The 20702-nt window shown below is 45.0% G+C and overlaps 1 protein-coding gene across 2 annotated transcripts in view; it reads right to left on the reverse strand.

Moving 5' to 3' along the window:
* The window catches only part of RAD54L2 (RAD54 like 2), a 111625-nt gene that overhangs the window by 88117 nt on the left and 2806 nt on the right, over window positions 1-20702 (reverse strand). The gene's annotated exons all lie outside the window — the stretch shown is intronic.

Below are 20702 nucleotides of genomic sequence, written 5' to 3' on the forward strand. Positions count from 1 at the left end.
AGAGTCGGACACGACTGAGCGACTTCACTTTCACTTTGAATGATCTAGTGGTTTTCCCTACATTCTTCAATTTAAGTCTGAATTTGGCAATAAGGAGTTCATGATCTGAGCCACAGTCAGCTCCTGGTCTTGTTTTTGCTGACTGTATAGAGCTTCTCCATCTTCGGTTGCAAAGAATATAATCAATCTGATTTTGGTGCTGACCATCTGGTGAAGTCCATGTGTAGAGTCTTCTCTTGTGTTGTTGGAAGAGGGTGTTTCCTATGACCAGTGCATTCTCTTGGCAAAACATTATTAGCCTTTGCTTCATTCTTTACTCTAAGGCCAAATTTGCCTGTTACTCTAGGTGTTTCTTGACTTCCTACTTTTGCATTCCAGTCCCCTATGATGAAAAGGACATCTGTTGGGTGTTAGTTCTAGAAGGTCTTATAGGTCTTCATAGAACTGTTCAACTTCAGCTTCTTCAGCATTACTGGTCGGGGTATAGACTTGGATTACTGTGACATTGAATGGTTTGCCTTGGAAATGAACAGAGATCATTCTGTTTTTTCTGAGATTGCACCCAAGTACTGCATTTCGGACTCTTGTTGACTATGATGGCTACTCCATTTCTTCTAAGGGATTGTTGCCCACAGTAGTAGATATAATGGTCATCTGAGTTAAATTCACCCATTCCAGTTCATTTTAGTTCGCTGATTCCTAAAATGTCGACGTTCATTCTTGCCATCTCCTGTTTGACCACTTCCAATTTGCCTTGATTCATGGACCTAACATTCCAGGTTCCAATGCAATATTGCTCTTTACAGCATTGGACCTTGCTTCCATCACCAGTCACATTCACAACTGGGTGTTGTTTTTGCTTTGACTCTGTCTCTTTATTCTTTCTGGAGTTATTTCTCCACTGATCTCCAGTAGCATATTGGGCACCTACTGACCTGGGAGTTCATGTTCCCAAACTACTGTTGGGAATTTAGATCTGCAGAAGGTGGTCCAAAAGTATCATAGCTGTCTCATGGCCTCAAATTTTCCATTCTCGCCTCACCCCTTGGTTTCTGAGACTCAGGAAATTTTACCTTGATACCCTTCTCCCTTGTCTGAAGAGACTTTCCAGAAAGGATCTGATATCAGTTACGTGAACCTAAATTAAATTTTGTCACTGTGTCATACATATATACACATGAATTTCCGTTTAGATTATCCTCTAGAAGGAAAAGGCTCATCTGCCTAAAGACATTTTCGTAACCACCTGAAAATAGCAAGCTTCTAAGCAGAAAGCAGCATGCTCAAAACCTCTGGAGGTTCTCCACTCACTCAAGTAAGGAGACTTCATACTATGATCTTAAAGGATTAAAAGATGTCTCAAAAGCTGGTTCACTTTTCTCTGAATCCCAAGGTCACATCACCATTTCAACCCCTCCCTGATCCATGCCTTACATTTTCCCCAGTTGGCTTCTTAGCTGAGACTCCCTGTGTGATAAATAAAGCAGATTTGGTCTCAAGTGTTGAAGTAGGTTTAGGTGAGAGCCCTAAAAATGACCAAACAGAGGAAAAAGGGACCAGGGAAGTGGGGCAGAAACTTGAGAAAGAAGTCTTTTTATCTCCCTCCCCTCTCCCAAAAGACCTAATATATAAGCATCAAAGACACCCACACTGGGACTTCCCTGGTGGTCCAGTCCCTGGGACTGTATGTTCCCAACACAGGGGGCAAGGGTTGGAGCCCTGCTTGGGGAACTGGATCCCACATGCCATAGCTAAGAGTTCGCATGCTGCAACTAAAGATTCTAGATGCCACAAGTGACACCCAGAACAGCCAAAAAAAAAAGACACCCACACTTACTTGCCTCCTCTGTCGCTGAGGTTGAGCAGCAAGGGTCAGGGCTGGCTCCCCTGGTGATGGAACCCCCTCTCATTCTCTCCCCGAAGATTCCCATCGCTCTTCTGTGACATCACTGCTTCCTTGCCCTCTGGGAGCTTCCCTGACAAGTTGGATGATGTTATGCCCTTACAGCCACCTCTGGTGATCATGTTACGTGCCTGCCCCCCCAATTCACCTATAAGAAAATAAGTTATATTAGGGAGGAAGGGGGAATCTCTAGAGTGGGATTCACATAGCTGCCTATTGATTGCTCTGCCTTCAAGTTAGGTTGAAAAATCTGGGGTCTTCCTGCTGGGATTAACAGCGACTTGTAATAAAAAACTAGAACGAGGCCTTTATCACTGTGAATTCACACCTGGAGAAACACCCTCTTCCTTTCACCTGTTTTACCTCTTCTTTCCGTGAAAGCCAGCTCAGTCCTTTTCCCACCAGCCACATTTCCAACCCACTCCCTCTTCTGGATGCCAAACACATGATCATTCTGAACCAGGTTCCAAGGTGATAGTTGTTTCTCTTTCTTCAACAGCCAGCCTATTGAGATTTTTAAAAAACTTTTCCCTTATATGTGGCTTCTCTTATACTACATTATAATGTCTAGGATGCTTGAAAAAAAAATCCATTCCAATGTTTATTGAAGACTTGGCAAAACTGCTGCACCATAAAATTCCCCATTCAGCAATTATTTACTGGGTACCTACCTGGTACCAGCACCGTGCTGGATGCTGGGGAATAGCAATAAGATGTGCCAACCCTAAATGTAAGCATTTTACAGCTATTAATGCATTTGATCCTCATATCAACATTTTGGGGTATGTACAGTATCTCCCCACTTCAAAGATGGAAAGACTGAAGCTGGGACATAAGAAAGGGGTGGAATTTGAGTACAGGCCACTCTTATAATCATGCACTGAAGTGAATCAAGAACTACACTCAAAGTTGAGCTTGGCATATTCTGATCTGTAAAGTGAAACTAATAAAAACCTGTACCATGCAGCTGTTCAGACATTTGTTGTCCCCAAACTGTATTTCAGATGCTAATCTAGCACTGAACAAGAGAATACAGGCCTCTGCCATAACGTAGCTTACCTTCTAAACAGGGGAGCCAAATATTACAAAATAATTTAAAATTCTAGTAAGTGCTGGGGCTTTCCTCGTGGTCCAGTGGTTAAGAATCCACCTGCCAGTGCAGGGGAAACAGTTCATTCCCTGGTCCAGGAAGAAGACCCCACATGTCATGGGGCAACTAAGTCCAGGAACTGCAACTACAGAGCCTGAATGCTGCAACCATTTAGTCCCTGCGCCGACAGCCCGTGCTTCATAGCAAGAGAAACCCTCTCTCACCGCACCTAGAGAAAGCTTGCGCTCAGGGCAGCAACAAAGACCCAGTACAGCCAGTCAACAAATAAATAAATTTTAAAAATTCTAATCAGTGCTGAAAAGAACATAAAACCAGAGACCTACATGGGAGAGAGGGTGTCAGGAGAGGGAGGAATTGGGTAAGACCACCCTGATGAGGTGACCTGTGAGTTGAAATCTGAATGTCAGGAATGATACAGAGAAGCATGTGAAGGATCCAGGAAGGACAATTCCAGGCAGAAGGACCAGAGCTCAGGAGTAGCATAGGTTGGGGTAAGACCCTCCAGATGACTGCCATGGAGAGTGGAAAAGTAGCCTGTAGCTCTGCTCCCGCATTTCATAATCTTCCCAGGGCTGGTCCTGGGAAGATAAGAAAGGTAGTGTTGATAGATTTCTAGGGAAGTAGCAGAGATTACTGTAGTACTTGGTAAAGGACCATGAACACTGCCAAGTCAATAGACAGATGTCATAGAAACAGATACTTTTAAAAACTTCTACAGAGAATAATTCCATTCTCTCCGTTAAAAAGAAAGGAAAGTCATCCAAACTGAAAAATAAGTAAAATTATTTCTGTTCACAGATGACATGATCTTATATACATAAAACTCTATAAAGTTTACACCCCAAAGAGTTATAACTAATAAATGAATTCAGCAAAGCTGCAGGATACAAAACCCACATACAAAAGATCAGTTATGTATTCATACACTAACACTGAACAACATGAAAAGGAAATTTAAAAAAATTTTATTTATATTAGCATCAAAAAGAATAACATACTTGGAAATAAACTTAACCAAAGAGAGAAAAGACTAGTATACACACACCAAAAAAAAAACTGGAAAATGTTGCTAAAAGAACTTAGAGAAGATATAAGTGGAAAGACACTGTGTTCATGGATTGTCATGCGTGCATGCATGCTCAGTTGCTGCGGTCATATCTGACTCTTTACAACCCAATGAACTGTAGCTCGCCAGGCTCCTCTGTCCATGGGATTCTCCAGGCAAGAATACTGGAGTGGGTTGCCATGCCCTCCTCCAGTGGGATCTTTCTGACCCAGGGATCAAACCCGAGTCTCCTGTTTTGCAGGTGGATTCTTTACTGCTGAGCCACTGGGGAAGCCCTCATGGATTGACAATACTATCCAAAGCAATATTCAAATTTAATGCAATCCCTATCAACTTCCAACATCTTTGCAGAAATAGAAAAATCCATACACAAAGTTCATATTCAGTCTCAAGAGACCCCAAGTAGCTAAAATCAACCTGAAAACAAATAAAGCTGATCTCAAAATGTCCTGATTTCAAAACTTACTACACAAAGCTATAGTAATCAAAACAGCATGGTACTGGCATAAAGACAGTCACAGAATAGAATCGAGTTCAGAAACAAACCCTTCCCGGAGATAAATCCATGCATCTGTGGACACCTTATCTTTGACAAAGGAGGCAAGAATATACAATGGAGAAAAGACAATCTCTTTAACAAGTGGTGCTGGGAAAACTGGTCAACCACTTGTAAAAGAATGAAACTAGAACACTTTCTAACACCATACACAAAAATAAACTCAAAATGGATTAAAGATCTAAACATAAGACCAGAAACTATTAAACTCCTAGAGGAAAACACAGGCAAAACACTCTCTGACATAAACCACAGCAGGATCCTCTATGACCCACCTCCCAGAATATTGGAAATAAAAACAAAAATAAACAAGTGGGACCTAATTAAAATTAAAAGTTTCTGCACGACAAAGGAAACTATTAAGCAAGGTGAAAAGACAGCCTTCAGAATGGGAGAAAATAATAGCAAATGAAGCAATGGACAAATAATTAATCTCAAAAATATACAAGCAACTCCTGCAGCTCAATTCCAGAAAAATAAAAGACCCAATCAAAAAGTGGGTCAAAGAACTAAACAGACATTTCTCTAAAGAAGACATATAGATGGCTAACAAACACATGAAAAGATGCTCAACATCACTCATTATCAGAGAAATGCAAATCAAAACCACAATGAGGCACCATCTCATGCCAGTCAGAATAGCTGCTATCCAAAAGTCTACAAGCAATAAATGCTGGAGAGGGTGTGGAGAAAAGGGAACCTCTTACACTGTTGGTGGAATGCAAACTAGTACAGCCGCTATGGAAAACAGTGTGGAGATTCCTTAAAAAACTGGAAATAGAACTGCCATATGACCCAGCAATCCCACTTCTGGGCATACACACTGAGGAAACCAGATCTGAAAGAGACACGTATACCCCAATGTTCATCACAGCACTGTTTATAATAGCCAGGACATGGGAGCAACCTAGATGCCCATCAGCAGATGAACAGATAAGAAAGCTGTGGTACATATACACAATGGAATATTACTCAGTCATTAAAAAGAATACATTTGAATCAGTTCTAATGAGGTGTATGAAACTGGAGCCTATTATACAGAGTGAAGTAAGCCAGAAAGAAAAACACCAATACAGTATACTAATGTATATATACGGAATTTAGAAAGAAGGTAACGATAACCCTGTATACGAGACAGCAAAAGAGACACAGATGTATTGAACAGGCTTTTGGACTCTGTGGGAGAGGATGAGGGTGGGATGATATGGGAGAATGGCATTGAAACATGTAAAATATCACATGTGAAACGAATTGCCAGTCCAGATTTGATGCATGAGACAGGGTGCTTGCGGCTGGTGCACTGGGATCCCCCAGAGGGATGGGATGGGGAGGGAGGTGTAAGGGGGTTTCAGGATGGGGAATACATGTACACTCATGGTGGATTCAAGTTAATATATGGCAAAATCAATACAATATTGTGAAGTAAAATAAATAAATTAATTAATTTAGAAAAAAAGAAACACATTTTTGACAGGATGTCAAGATCATTCAGTGGGGAAAGGACAGCCTTTTCAACAGACAACACTGAGAAATTGATATCCACACACGAAGGAATAAAAATACATCCTTACCTTACACTACATACAAAAATTAACTCAAAGTGGATCAAAGACCTATTGTAAAATCTAAAACCTTAAAACTCTTAGAAGAAAACAAAGGAGAAAAGCTTCAGGACATTGGATTTGGCAATGATTTCTTGAATGTGACACCATAAGAGGAACAGACAACAGAAGAAAAAAACAGACAAATTGGACTTCATGAAAACCATCGTGCATCAAAAGCCACTCTCAACAAAGTGAAAAGGCAACCCATGGAATGAAAAAAGATTTGCAAATCATATATCTGATAAGGAATTGATGTCTAGAATACATATAAAGAATTGCTAAAATTAAAAAAAAAAATTAAGTAAATAAACCAAGCAAGCCACTTCAAAAATAGGCAAAGAAATTGAATAGACATTTTTACAAAGAAGATATACAAATAGCCTATAAATATTTTAATAGATGCTTAATTAATCATTTGGAAAATGCAAATCAAAACCACCACAATGATACACCACTTTATACCCATTCAGTTCAGTCACTCAGTCGTGTCCAACTCTTTGCAGCCCCATGAACAGCAGCACGCCAGGCCTCCCTGTCCATCACCAACTGCCGGAGTCTTCCCAAACCCATGTCCATTGAGTCGGTGATGCCATCCAACCATCTCATCCTCTGTCGTCCCCTTCTCCTCCTGCCCTCAATCTTTCCCAGCATCAGGGTCTTTTCCAATGAGTCAGCTCTTTGCATCAGGTGGCCAAAGTACTGGAGTTTTAGCTTCAACATCAGTCCTTCCAAAGAACACCCAGGACTGATCTCCTTTAGGATGGACTGGTTGGATCTCCTTGCAGTCCAAGGAACTCTCAAGAGTCTTCTCCAACACAGTTCAAAAGCATCAATTCTTTGGCGCTCAGCTTTCTTTATAGTTCAACTCTCACATCCATACATGACCACTTCTAGGTATATACCCAAAATAACTGAAAAAGGGACTCAAACAGATACTTGTATGCCAATATTCACTGTAGCATTATTCACAATACCCAAAAGGTAAAGTGTTCATCAACAGATAAATAGACTAAAAAAATGTGTCATATCTACAGAATGAAACGGTATTTACCCATAACAAGGAATGAAATACTGATACATACTACAGAGTGACTGAACTGAACTACAACATATAGGAACATATTGAAAACAATATACTAAGTGAAAGAAGCCAGACACAAAAGGTCACATACTGCATGATTCCATTTATGTGAAATATTCAGAACAGGCAAATCCATAGAGACAGAAAACAGACTGGGGGTTGCCAAGAGCTGAAGGAAGTGGTGAGGAAGGGGGAGACAATGGAGAATAAGTATTTAATGGGTGTGAGGTTTCATTTGGGGGCAATTAAAATGTTTTGAAATTAGATATGTGATTTCATAACGTGAATATTCTAAATGCAACTGAGTTGTTCATTTTATTTATTGAAGCGTTGTTGTCGTTCAGTCACTAAGTCATGTCTGACTCTTTGTGACCCAATGAACTGCAGCATGCCAGGCTTCCCTGTCCTTCACTATCTCCCAGAGTTTGCTCAAACTCACGTCCATTGAGTTGGTGATGCCATTCAATCATCTCATCCTCTGTTGCCCCCTTCTCCTTCTGCCCTCAATCTTTCACAGCATCAGGGTCTTTTCTAATGCAAAGAGTTGGCTCTTTGCATCAGGTGGTCAAAGTATTACTGAAGTATAGTTGACTTACAATGTTGTATTAATTTCTGTGTACAGCAAAGTGACTTGGTTACACACATTTACATACATTCTTTTTGAGTTGTTCACTGAAAATGGTTAATTATATGTTACAGGAATTTTACTTCAGTTTAAAAGAAACCGAAGCTCAGAGAGGTTGAGTTACACAGCTGGTAATTGATGGAGTTCGAATCTGAACCCAATCTAAGAATGTATATACATTGTCACGCTACACAATGAGCAAAGTATTTACTAATCCAGAGATATTTATTCCCCATTGTGCCCCCACCCCACCTCCATCAGCTCCTGGCAACCACCAATCTGTTTTCTGTCTCCATGAATTTGCCTGTTCTGAATATCTCATATGAATGGAATCACGCACTAGAGGTAGTTGACTGTTACGCTGGTGCTTTTCTGAGAGCATGTTACAACAAAGGGCTAAGGATGATGTCTTCTACATAGCAGATGATCAATACACGTTTTTCTGAGGCAAGGAGGAAGAATGGTTCCCACTCACAGACTCCAAGGTCTGGAGAGAACTTGTTGGGAGAGCCTGGGAGGAGCTGAAACTCCCTCCAGGCAGTGAGGGGTCCTTCTTCAGGGACAGAGGTAGAGTGGCAGAGGCAGCTCCTCTTACATGCTGTATGACAAATCACTTCACCTCCCTGGGATGGGCTCTTTATTTGTAAAATGGGAATAACATGCTTGCAACAGTGAGAAAGAAATGGACGGATAGCTATCAACAGTCTTTGCAAGTGCCAAATGTATGTTCAGGTTTATTTAATTCAGGGAAAATCTGGATAACACCTTTACTGTTTTAGGTCAATTCCACCATCTCCTTCTAGAGGACTTCTAAGCTCTTATTCACTAAGATGTGAGATTGGCTGGGATTCCCCAGACTCAGCTGCACTTTTGTAATTATCTTGGTTATAGGGCCAACCTCATTCCTACTGGGATTGTGTCTGACTCTTGCAGATGGGACCAGACTGGCCCATCTCAGTAGCCTCAAAGTCTAGCACATGACTGGGCTGCATGAATATGTACTGAATAGAATACTAGAGTTGTCCACAGCCCCCATTTATCAAGAGGGTATTCAGTTTCATTAAAAAAAAAAAAAAACCCTAGGGGAAAAAAACCCCCGGAGATTTGTTATAGAAAGATGAAAAGCACACAGGCCCTGAGGCTCCTAGAGGATACAGGCACACAAACATAATTATAATACAGTCTTAACTCCTATGAGAACCAACTCGCAGCAGGAGCTCGAGAGGGGGAAACATTTGGTTCAAACACTTCAGAATTCTAATCTTTCCTTCAGCTACTTTTCACTCGTTTCTAGGCCTAACCCTACTCTCACAACATCACTCAATATATTGCTCATCACTGGGTGCTCAGTGGTGTGTGGCTGGACCAGTTCAGGCCTCAGGGCCACCATTCCCTCTCGCTGATCGTCTGCTCTCACTTATGCTTCATGCCTGGCCCAAACGTCATCTCCTCTGAGATGCCTCCGTGAACCTGAAGGCCAGTGCTTTCTTTGGGCTTTCTTGGCACTTCATTCCACAAATATTTATTGGGCACATTCTGTTTTGGCCCCGTAGACATACAACTTAGCATCTGTCCTAAGAGATTGTGTCCACTGGGGGAGGCAGCCCACTAGAAGGCAGTTACACAACAAGAGGGAAACACAGGGTCAATACCCTAAGGGTGGCAGGAGACACTTTTAGGGTCTACTTAGCTCTTTCTCTCCTCTCCAATAGTGCCTACCCACTCAGGAGCAAGGCTTGTAGAGCAGGTTCGCAGTCTTTCAGTTCCCTAGCAGTAGTTGATTGGCCCAGGGAGAATAGCTAATTACAGACAGACCAGTTGGATTTTGTGACCCCCTAAATTTGGAGGCAAGTTTCAAAGATGCAGAAGTGACCAGTCAAAGAGCACTGAGCTTAGAGTCCCAAAGGAGAAAGGGAAGAAAGAATCAGGGTCCCAGCCTGTGGAGTCCAAAAAATACTCCCCTCCCTTCTCTCCTAATAATCAGGTCCTTGTTTTGCTTAAAAGAGCATCAGAGGCTTTGGCTATCATCATAACAGCTCTAATTCAGACAGGATTGGCCAGGCAGTCTCTCAGCCTAGATTGGAGTGAAAGGAGGGAAGGAACAGGCAAGCCTGGTCAGGAGCAGGAGTGGGAGTTCAGTGAAAAAATGGGTAAGAGGATTCTGAGTAGAGGAAACAGGATAGGTAAAGGCCAAGAGGTGGGAACTGCATGAGTAAGAGGCAAAGAAACAAGTCTGGGGATGTGAACAGGGCTAGCGTCACACAGGCTCTGGTAAGTCACATTACAAGTTTAAGACAACTTGTCTTTGAAATTGCATCAAAGGTGGTGGTGGGAAATCACACCTGGGGGTAAGGGGACCTTGGACAATGGTTCAAGCATGGGACGTTGGTGAACTAAACTCAAGTGCGGGTCACAAAGGGGACAAACAGAGCCAGAGATGTTTAGAAAGTGTCTCTGTCAGGGCTGGGCAACTGAAAATGGGGCTAAGAGAAGGGAGGAAGCAGGGTGACACCTGCCTACCTGAGGATGCCTTTTGTGCTGAGGGGAACTTACCTGAGAAGCAGAACTAGAGAGGGGCAGACGTGACCAGAACAAACAGCCTGGCCTCACTCAGGAGTTTTTGAGAAATGCAGACACTCAGGTCTCAACCCAATCATAATAAAGTACAAGAGGCTCTCACTGATGGGACACCTGATGAGTTGTCAGTGCTGGTCCCTTCACTTTTCTCGTGCCTTCCCCTTCACCCAGTTTAATCTTCCAGGGACCAGTGGAATTTTAAGCCCTTTAGCACCAAAATTTGTAAATGGAGATCCTTGGGTTTCAGGGATCTGTGGAGACTGAATGTGCATGCAGTCTTTGGTGTGCATTGGCAGTTTTCTGGGGAGAGGACCCATAGCAAAGTAAGGGCCTAGAAAATAAGTAGAGAACAGAAAAACAGAGAAAGTCAATAAAACTGAAAGTTGGTTCGATTAGAGATCAATAAAACTGACAAACCTTTAGCTACACTGACCATGGAAAAAAAAGAAGATTCTAATTACTAAAATCAGAAATGAAAGTGGGAATATTACTACCAATTTCACAGAAATAGAAAAGATTTTCAGAGTAAATTACTATGAATAATTGTATGCCAACTTGGATAACCTAAATGCGATGGATAAGTTCCTTAGAAACACAAAACCTACCAAGACGAAATAAGAAATGGAAAATCTGAATAGACCTATAACTAGTAAGGATATTGAACAAAGTCTCCAACAAAGAAAAGCCCTGGCCCTGATGGCTTCACTTGTGAATTCTACCAAACATTTAAAGAAGACCTAATACCAATCCTTCTTAAACTTTTCCAAAAAATTGAAAAGGTGGAACACTTGCTAACTCATTCTATGAGGCCCTGATAGCAAATCCAGATACAGACACTATAAGGAAACTGCATACCACTATCCCATATGACTACTGATATAAAAATCCTCAACAAAATACTAGTAAACTAAATTTAGCAGCCTATTAAGAGGATTATATATCACAACCAAGTGTGATTTCTTCCTGAAATGCAAGGTGTTTCATCATTCTAAAATGGATCGATGTAACATACCACATGAACGGAATGAAGGGGGAAAAACACATGATCATCTCAATTGTTGCAGAAAGGGCATTCAACGAAATTCAACACCTTTTCATGATTAAAACGCTCAACAGGGCTTCCCTGGTGGCTCAGTGGTAAAGAATCCGCCTGCCAACGCAGGAGACACGGGTTCAATCCCTGATCTGGGGATACACACATGCCGAGGAGGAACTAAGCCTGTGCATCACAACCACTGAGCCCAAGAGTCACAGCTACTGAAGGCTGCACTCCCTGGAGCCTGTGATCAGCAACAAGAAAAGCCACTGCTACAAGAAGCCTGGGCTGCAATTAGAGAGTAGTCCCTGCTTGCTGCAACTAGAGAAAAGCCCACACAGCAACGAAGACCCAGTACAGCCAATAAACAAATAAATAAAATTATTAAAAATAAAAACACTCAGCAAACTAGGAACAGATGGAAACTACTTCAACATAATAAAAAAACATAAACGCAAAACCCATAGCAAAAATCATACTCAATGGTGAAAATCTGAAGGCTTTTCTTCTAACATCAGTAACAGGGCAATGATGCCTGCTTTTGCCATTTCAGAACTGAAATTGATAACCAGAGCAATTAGGCAAGAAAAAGAAATAAAGGCATCCAAGTTGGAAAGGAAAAAGTAAAATAATCTCTGTTTGCAGATGGTAGGCCCTTATGTGTATAAAACACTAAAGATTCCACACAAGAAACTGTCAGAAGTAATAAATGAATTCAGAAAATTACAAACTGGATACGCAATTGTGTATTTCTATGTGGTAGCAATGAAATAAACAAGAATAACAAGCACTGGCAAGGATGTGGAGAAATTTCAATCTTTGAATGCCATTGGTGGGAATGTAAAATGGTACGGCTGCTATGGAAAACAGTATGGCAGTTGCTCAAAGAATTTTAAATGGAATTATCATATGATCCAGCAATTCCACTGCTGAGTATGTACCCAAAAGAACAGAAAGCAGATATTTACATATCCATGTTCATAGCAGCATTATTCACAATAGCTAAAATGTGGAAGCAAACCAAGTGTCCATCAACAGATAAAACAAATAAACAAAAATATGATATAAATATACAATGGAATATATTCAACTTTACAAAGGAAATTCTGACATATGTTATAGTGTGAATGAACCTTGAGGACATTACACCAATGAAATAAGCCAGTCACAGGAAGACAAACACTGTGTGATTCCACTTCCATGAAGCATCTGCAGTAGTCAAATTCATGGAACAGAAAGTAGAACAGTGGTTTCCCAGACCTGGGGGGAGTAGAGAATGGGATGAAGTGAAGTGAAGTGAAAGTCGTGTCCGCCTCTTTGCAAAGCCATAACTGTAGCCTGCTAGGTGCCTCTGTCTATGGAATTCTCCAGGCAAGAGTACTGGAGTGGGTTGCCAATTCCTTCTTCAGGGGATCTTCCTGACACAGGGATTGAACCCAGGTCTCCTGCATTGCAGGGAGATTCTTTACCGATTGAGCCACCAGGGAAGCATTGTTTAATGTGTACAGAGTTGCAGTTTTACAAGATGAAAAGACTTAAGATTATGGAGACAGACGGTGGTGATGGTTATACATTATGAATGTATTTAATGCCACTGAACTGTACCCTTAAAATGGCTAAGATGGTCAGTTTCATGTTGTACTTTATTACAATTCTAAATGGAAAAAAAAAGCTAAGAGTCACTAGGATCCAGAAACAATGTTCTATAGTTGGATGTGGAGCTTACAAACACAACATTGGGGAACTCAATACTGTTTAAGAGCAAAGTACCATCTTTTTCCTATAAAAAGGATTAATTTGCTTAGTAAGTATATTTGGGAGTTAAGCAACATAAACTTGGGTTTTCTCGATGGCTCAGTAGGTAAAGAATCTGCCTGCAATGCAGCAGACACAGGAGATGCATGTTTGATCCCTGGGTCAGGAAGATCTCCTGGAGAAGGAAATGGCAACCTACTCCAGTATTCTTGCCTGAAAAATCCTGTAGACTTGGAAAAAATCCTATTGAGCCTGGTGGGGCTACAGTCCAAAGGGTCGCAAAAAGTCTGACATGACTGAGCGACTAAGCACAAACATAAATTTGGTCTTTCAATAGCTGTATGCCAACTGTCCTGGATTCTCTGACCCCTCAGGCAGCCTTTGGGGGTCCCAGACACATTCACTGCAGCCTTTGTTATGTTGTACAGCTGTTTGTGTGGCTGTCTCTCCTAGGAGCCTATGAACATCAGGCAGAACCCTATTTCCTGCCCAGCACATGATGCTCAATGAATCAATGAAAGACTCAGCAAATAAGTGAGCAGCAGGAGGGAGATGCACCTGCAGGTCTAAGGAGGCCAAGGGAAATCTGATTTGGGGTTCTTCCTGTGGTTCCCTTCAATTTCTCTTCCCTCCTTTGCAGCCTAGTCCTCACACCACCTGCAGGTAGCCTTCCCAGATTGCACCAAGCTACCACATTGAAGGTCTGGCTCTCCATCAGAGTTCCTCCTCCTCATCTCCCTTTCACCTGGAGGAGGCAGCCAGCAAGGGTTCACAAAAGGAGGCATGAGCTGCCTACAATGGGTGTGAAAGGCTGGAGGAAGTCAGGTTTCTTGCTCCAGTACCTTCAATCCCAGGCCCTCAAAGGCGGGGAGCTGGCATGCTTCTCATGCCTCCCCAGGACAGGTGTCCCAACACCTGGTGGAGGTCACAGGGCTGCTTCAGCCCCTCTGGGAAGAAGATGTTGTTGTCCAAGGTGGCATGTTTACTAGGCCGCTGGGTGGCGGGGTTCCCCGTGGTTGAGTGCCACGGGCCAAGAAGTCCCTGGTGTGCTGGCAGAAGGCCCACCTCCGGTGCCTCCTTTCCAGACAGGAGTTCTGTTCTCTTTGTCCACAGAGCTGAGCAGTCTTGCATACTTAGTCACACAGTGTGTGACTGAGCCATAGCTTACTCATCTCTCAAAATGGAGCATGATGCCTACCCTCACAGGACTGATGAGGGAACACTTCCAAGAACCGCACAAAGTAGTGCTTGGTGCCTGGCAGGAGCCTGGACCGAGTGCAGAACTTCAGCCCCAATGGAGGTTAGCAACTGTCTCCTGAGGCCTGGCTGTAGCATCACCAGTCAAACCATGTGACTGAGCTAGTGACAAAGCCTCTGGTGTCTCAGCATCCTGAGATAAAGGGTGGGCAGGGCCTGTTCCCACCAGCTTCCTCCCACGAGTGTGGCACCTGAGAGGGAACCATGCCACAGAGATGGCTCAGAATAAAACATGAGAGTCGGTTCACGTTGAGCAGTCCCCGGGGTCAGGCCAAGCCCTTTATGTCCATTAGGTCATATAATTCTTGCAAACACCAGGGGGAGGGTACCAGTATCTGAATGTCAGTTTTACTTTATTTGCTTGTTCATAAATTAGACTCTTTTTTAGAACAGTTTTAGGTTCACAGCCAAACTGAGCAGAAACTAGAGTTGCCCCAACCCTCCTTTCCCCACACATGTACAGCCTCCCCCGTCAGCATCCCCCAAAACAGAGGTGTGCTTTTCACAATCAATGAACCTGTGTGGACACATCACTGTTACCCAATGTCCACAATTTATGTTAGGGTTCACTCTTGGTGCCTGACCATTCTATGGGCTTTGAGAAATGTACAATGACAAGCATAGCTTTATTCTTTAATACCAATTTTATTTTTATTAGTACATGTTCAGTGGCTTCAGAGTACAAAACAGGCTTATATGGAAAACCAGCCATGCCTCTTCCCTGACCTCTCTGCCTTTCCTAACCCCAGGCCCAGGCCCCAGTGGCATCCATCTTACATACCCAGGGGCCCACACAGTTGGCACCAGAGTACTAAGAATGTCAAAAGCAACAGGAGACAAACAGTGCATTAGGGTCAAGGGGCCAAATGAGCTGAGTACACCCTCTGGCCCAAAGGTCAACCCGGCATCTCAATGAAGACTTTAGAAAGATGTGTTAAAATCCTCACTTATTTCTTTAGAAGCCCCAGTGATCATTTTTGGAGTTTTGCTGGATGAGAGGAGCTAAGGAAGGGCGCTCTGATGAAAAGCTGCCTGGGTGGAGGGAGATTAAGGTTCTGGCTGGCTGCATGGCCTGGGAAAATTTCTCCCCTCTGGACTTTCAGGTGTTCATGCAAAAAGCAAGGGTCTAGACAGGTAATCACTAGGGCCCTATCTGGGCTGACGGACTGAGTTTGGGCTAACTGCTGCTAACAGCCCCATCTCTGGAGCTCTTCCTATGAGCTGGGTGTTCCTTGCAACCACACTCAATACTGCCCCGTTTGACAGATGAGGATGGAGACTCAGAAGGGCTGTCAGGGCCAGCTAGAAAGAAACGGTCAAGATTCTGAGCCAGAGGGGATTTTCCTGGTGGCCCAGTGGTAAACTCTGTGCTTCCAATGCAGGGGTGTGGGTTCGATCCCTGGTCATCCCTGGTAGGGGAGGTTAAGATCCCACATGTCTCTCTGCCAAAAAACCGAAACAAAACAGAAGCAATGTCCTAACAAATTCAACAAAGATGTTAAAAGTGGGCCCCATCAAAAAATCTTGTACGAGAAAAGATTCTAAACCAGAGTGCACACTCTCCTTCCCTGGGGCTGGATCCTTGAGCCTTTTGTCCTGCTTTTCCCAAAAGAGGTGCTCCGAAGTCTGTGTGGCAGTTAGACAGGTGTGAAGGTAGGTGGGTAAGAGGGGGCCCCACGGATTCCAGTGAGAGCAGAGCCCAGCTTACTTGGCCTCCAGGATTTCAAGCCACTAGGCCCCACCTCAGGGTGAAGACCATTCCACCCAAATCCTGTCTGATGCTAATCTCTCCTCCTAGGCCATGGGTTCTCTGCCTTGGCTGTGAGTTAGTCACCTGGGGAGCTTTGGAAAATAAAGATGGCTGCGCCCCACCTGTAAAGATACTGGTTTGATTGGTGTGGAATTAATAAGGTCTTCGCACTGGTTGGTCAGAAGAGTGCCACAGGTGATTCAAATGTGCGGCCAGGGCTAGAAACCGCCATTAGTCTGTCTACTTACTGAGGGTCGCTGTTTGTTCCCTCACCATCCTGGCAAGAGCGAGTGTCTGCTCTTTGCCCTGCGGCCCCAGCCATGAAGGCGGGCAGAGCAGCCTGTGTTCCCAGCTACCATGTAGCTGCCTTTCTCTGGAACAAGCGCCACAGCATCTTTACTCCGCTCTCCTGAATTTGTGGTCCTCCTGAGAGCAGCGAAGGAGGTGACGCTTCTCAGAGATTCTCTGGAACAAAAGCGCCTGGAATCCAGGCCTCTACTGGCCTGTGGCATGGAGAGCCCACCTTGCCCATGTCCCCTCTGCTCTGCATCTTAGGGGAAGAGAAATGGGGAGGACAGGGTTTGTCCCCCACTCAGGTGGCCCTGGGCCTTTTCCGGCTCTCAGAAGAGGCTATCAGCCCCATGAAATCGCATACATTCTGTATTTAAAAAAAAACAATTCTCGAAGCTACAAGGGTGTCAGGAGAGAGTAAATCAAAGCTTGAAGGAAGAGAGTCTCCTGTTTGCTGCCTACTGACCTCAGCTACAGAAAGGTGCCTGGTGTGTTCCTGACTTAGGACTTCTATGTGGGTTTCATGCCGCAGAGGGCTGGATGCTGCCTTTAGAGCCTGCAATGGAGAAGCAAAGTTCGCAGGAAAAGGTCAGGTAAGAAGGGGGCTGGGGATGCACAGGCAGTTGTAAATAAGTCAGAACCAGAAACTCAAAGCGGTTGTGGGGAAGCTACTCGGGTCAGGGCTTCGAGGTGGCCACTAAACACGGCATTTCCTGTTCTCATCCTCCTTGAAGCCTGGGCTTTGAAGCTTCACGGGCAGGCCAAACCTGGAAGGGTCTGGAAGTCATGGGGCATGTGTTTTTCCAAAACTGTGTTTATTGGAATTGTAGGGGGGTTCCTCAGAATTGGCAGGGACTCTGGCACACTATGCCCTGCAACTTCCAACATGGTTCCTTTACCTACTTAATGAACAGGACATGATTTAAACTGGGTTAAAAAAAAAAAAATTCTGTGCTGAAATAATGCTACCAAAATTTGAAAACCATGGATCTAGTAAAGTTATGAGGAATGGGTGGGGAATCTCACCCAGAGTCACCCTCTAGTCACTCACCCCTCAGGCCAGGTCTATTCCCATAGCACACCCATGGGCCTCATGGAGTGGACAGCAGGAGGTTCTCTCTGGAGGCCTGGCTTGAATGCAGCAACAAAAATGGCCAAGAGAGGAGCCATGTGGGGAAGAGCCACTCTCCAAAGAATGAGCGACCCCAAGACCCAGACTTGCAGGCGCTCAGGGGCGGTGTAAAGCTGTCTGGGCTCAACTGTTAAAACCCCTCAAGATTCTAACCTGTTCTTACCTTCAGGGAAATGTAAGGCCTTGGCCTAGGAGGCGGGGCCCCTGATTCCAGGCTGCCCCACCATTTTCTGGGACCTTAGCCTTCTCTGTAAGGGGGGCAGCCGGGCTTGGTCACTCAGCTCCTAGACTGTGGGCCCCTGAGGACAGGACCTGTCGTCTCCACTGGGTGCTACAGTCTCGGTTCAAGGGACTCAGTTATAGGGCCAGGCACAGGAATCATTCACTTCACGGAAAGAGATTCATTCATCAGTTTTTAGAACAGGGCTCCTGGCAAGTGGCTCCCCCCACCCTCCCCGTACCCACCATGACCTTTGACAATAGTGGCTGACTTCCCACACTTCTTGGAGTGAGGCTTTCTTTTCTCTCCCGTTTCCTCTCCTGGGTTGGCTCCTCTGGGGGCAGGAATGTCAACACTCTGGAGAGAGTGAACACTGGGGACTTGCATTTCTTCTGCCAGTCTTCTACCTCTGAGCAGTTCCAAAGACGAAGGTACCATCAAGGCTGGTTATTAACGCCAGCAGACTCTGGCCACGTGCACTTGCCCAAGAAGCAGGTGGAATCAATAAGCAGATGATCATGGATGGATTGTGCCGAGGGGGAGATCTGGTCCCCAGTTCAGATGGAGGTCTTAACCTCTCTTTGCCCCGAAACCCCCAGAACATCAGTGATCAGGACCTCTGTATGTACTCAGCTGCGGCCTATGCTCCTTCCCCACTACCCCTGGCCCTTGAGGGATAAAGCCACAGTCAAACAGCCCCAGCTGTTCTCACTTCCTGGCAATGACCAGGATCTGAGACACTGCCTGCTTCCCTGGGTTTCCAACAGAGTCCTTCATTCCCTACAACCTGAGGCCCTCCAGACCCCTGTCAAGAGTCCAAAGGCCACTTCTGAATGAGGACTTCCATCCCCCCAAGTCATGCCCAGTAGTCCTTGGCTGTCCTGATCTCTGGTCCTGGCAGGAGGCAGCCAGCTTTGTGACTTCACAAAAGGCCCCCTGTGACAAGTCTGGGCTGGTGAAGCAGGAGGTGGGCCGAGGGGCTCCCCTCAGGAACATCATGTGACTTTTCATGGAGAGACACCCCCTACCTCTGAGGGAATGAAGAAGTGCCTCATGGTAAGAGCCCGTGACATCCTCGGCACTTAGAAGCACACCACCCCTCCTCCACCCACATGCCTTGATGGCTTTGGCTCCCAGGTCTAACTGAGCTCCTGCCCACATCTGCCAGTATCTCTTTGGGGTCCAGGTTCATCGCCACTGAGTTTGGGGGTGGGGCAGGTGGTGGTGGTGGTGGGTCTCTGATCTCTGAACTGGGGGTCAGACCAGTTTCCGCTCACCGAACAGTCATTCTGCTCCCAGCCTCCCCTCCCAGTGAAGGAACTGATGGGATGGGAAGCTTTATCTGACCTGAGTGTTCATCATGGTCTCCCCAAGCAGTCCTCAGAGCACCTTCAAGTGATACTTGAAGGCCAGAGAGTCCTGAATCCTGTAGAAGTCTCATAGCTACAAACAGGCATTGTTAAAAGAGCAACAGAGTCTCTCCTCAATGCTGACTTTACTGTTGTTTCTTTTCCGAAGGATTTACAATTCTAGAAACCTAAGGCAAGAGAGGCCGGGGCTGCTTTCTCCCTACCTCCCCTGCACCTGTTCACCAACCTTGAACTCTTATCTGGAGCACCACCTCTGGGAAGAGCAGGGCCCCAGTTGTCAGCAAGGATGATGACGGGCAGCCAGGCTCGGGGATCTGACAGGTCCTGGGAGCACCTGGAGGACAGAGTTTGGGCCTTTGCATGCTCCAGCCCCTGTATGTGCTGGGCAGGTCCATTGTGAGGGTGGCCTGGGAAAATAATCTCTGGCCATCCCCGTGGCCTCTACTTTGATTGTGACATCACCATCCAGCCAGAGGAGCCCAGGGAAAGGAATAAGTGTGCCCTGAGCAGGATTCCAGATGCAGGCTTCATCTCAGCAGGGAGGAGGGTCAACAGACTGGTTTGGGGAGGGCGACATGGCCTTGACCGCCCTCACCCTTGATCGATAGCAGCCTTCTCGGGCATGAGGAGGCCTAGGAGCCGATCCCCTTAAATCCACCCTCTGACCCACTCAGAGTTCTGTGCTGGGCCACAGAGTGGAAAGATGATCCCTAAGGATGGTTACTCCACTATTTCCCAGTGCGTCTGAAAATGTGCCTTAGGATTTTTCTTGAAAGGAGCTCATTTCTCATTTTGATGAGAAAAGCTTGAGCTCTTCAAGCAGGCAGTAATACGAGGAGCAAAGAGAAATCAGCCAGGGCTGATGTGGTCCTGCAGGACGGCAGCAGGGACAGCCAGAGGCCAAGAAAAATTAGGATAGAAATAGCCACCACTTAGCTAGCACTTCCTGTGTGCCAGGCCCCAAGCTGAGCACTTCACAGGCATGATCACATTTAGTCCTCATAGCAAGGCTGGAAGGAGGCACTATTCCCATTCTCCAGCTGGAGAAACTGAAGCTTGAGAGGTGAAGGTCACGGTCCCACAGCCGGGCAATGGGAGCAGCAGCGTCAGGACTCGGGGCTGTGGACCTCCAAAGCTAGACTCAGCTGATGACCTATCTCTTTCTACAAACTTCCCAATGAAGAGGAAAAGAAACTTTTCTTATCTGTGACCATCAGTGACAGGGTTCAAGAGACAACGGAGGACTTTGAACCTGATATCACCCAGATGAACTTTTAGATAAGGCAGCCTTGACTGCCTGGCCCCTCTAACCTTTAACGAGACCCACTGGGAGGCAGCTGTTCCTAACTATTTTGCAGATGATTTAAG

The sequence above is a fragment of the Dama dama genome, chromosome 24, assembly GCF_033118175.1.
Source record: "Dama dama isolate Ldn47 chromosome 24, ASM3311817v1, whole genome shotgun sequence".
Classification (NCBI taxonomy): domain Eukaryota; kingdom Metazoa; phylum Chordata; class Mammalia; order Artiodactyla; family Cervidae; genus Dama; species Dama dama.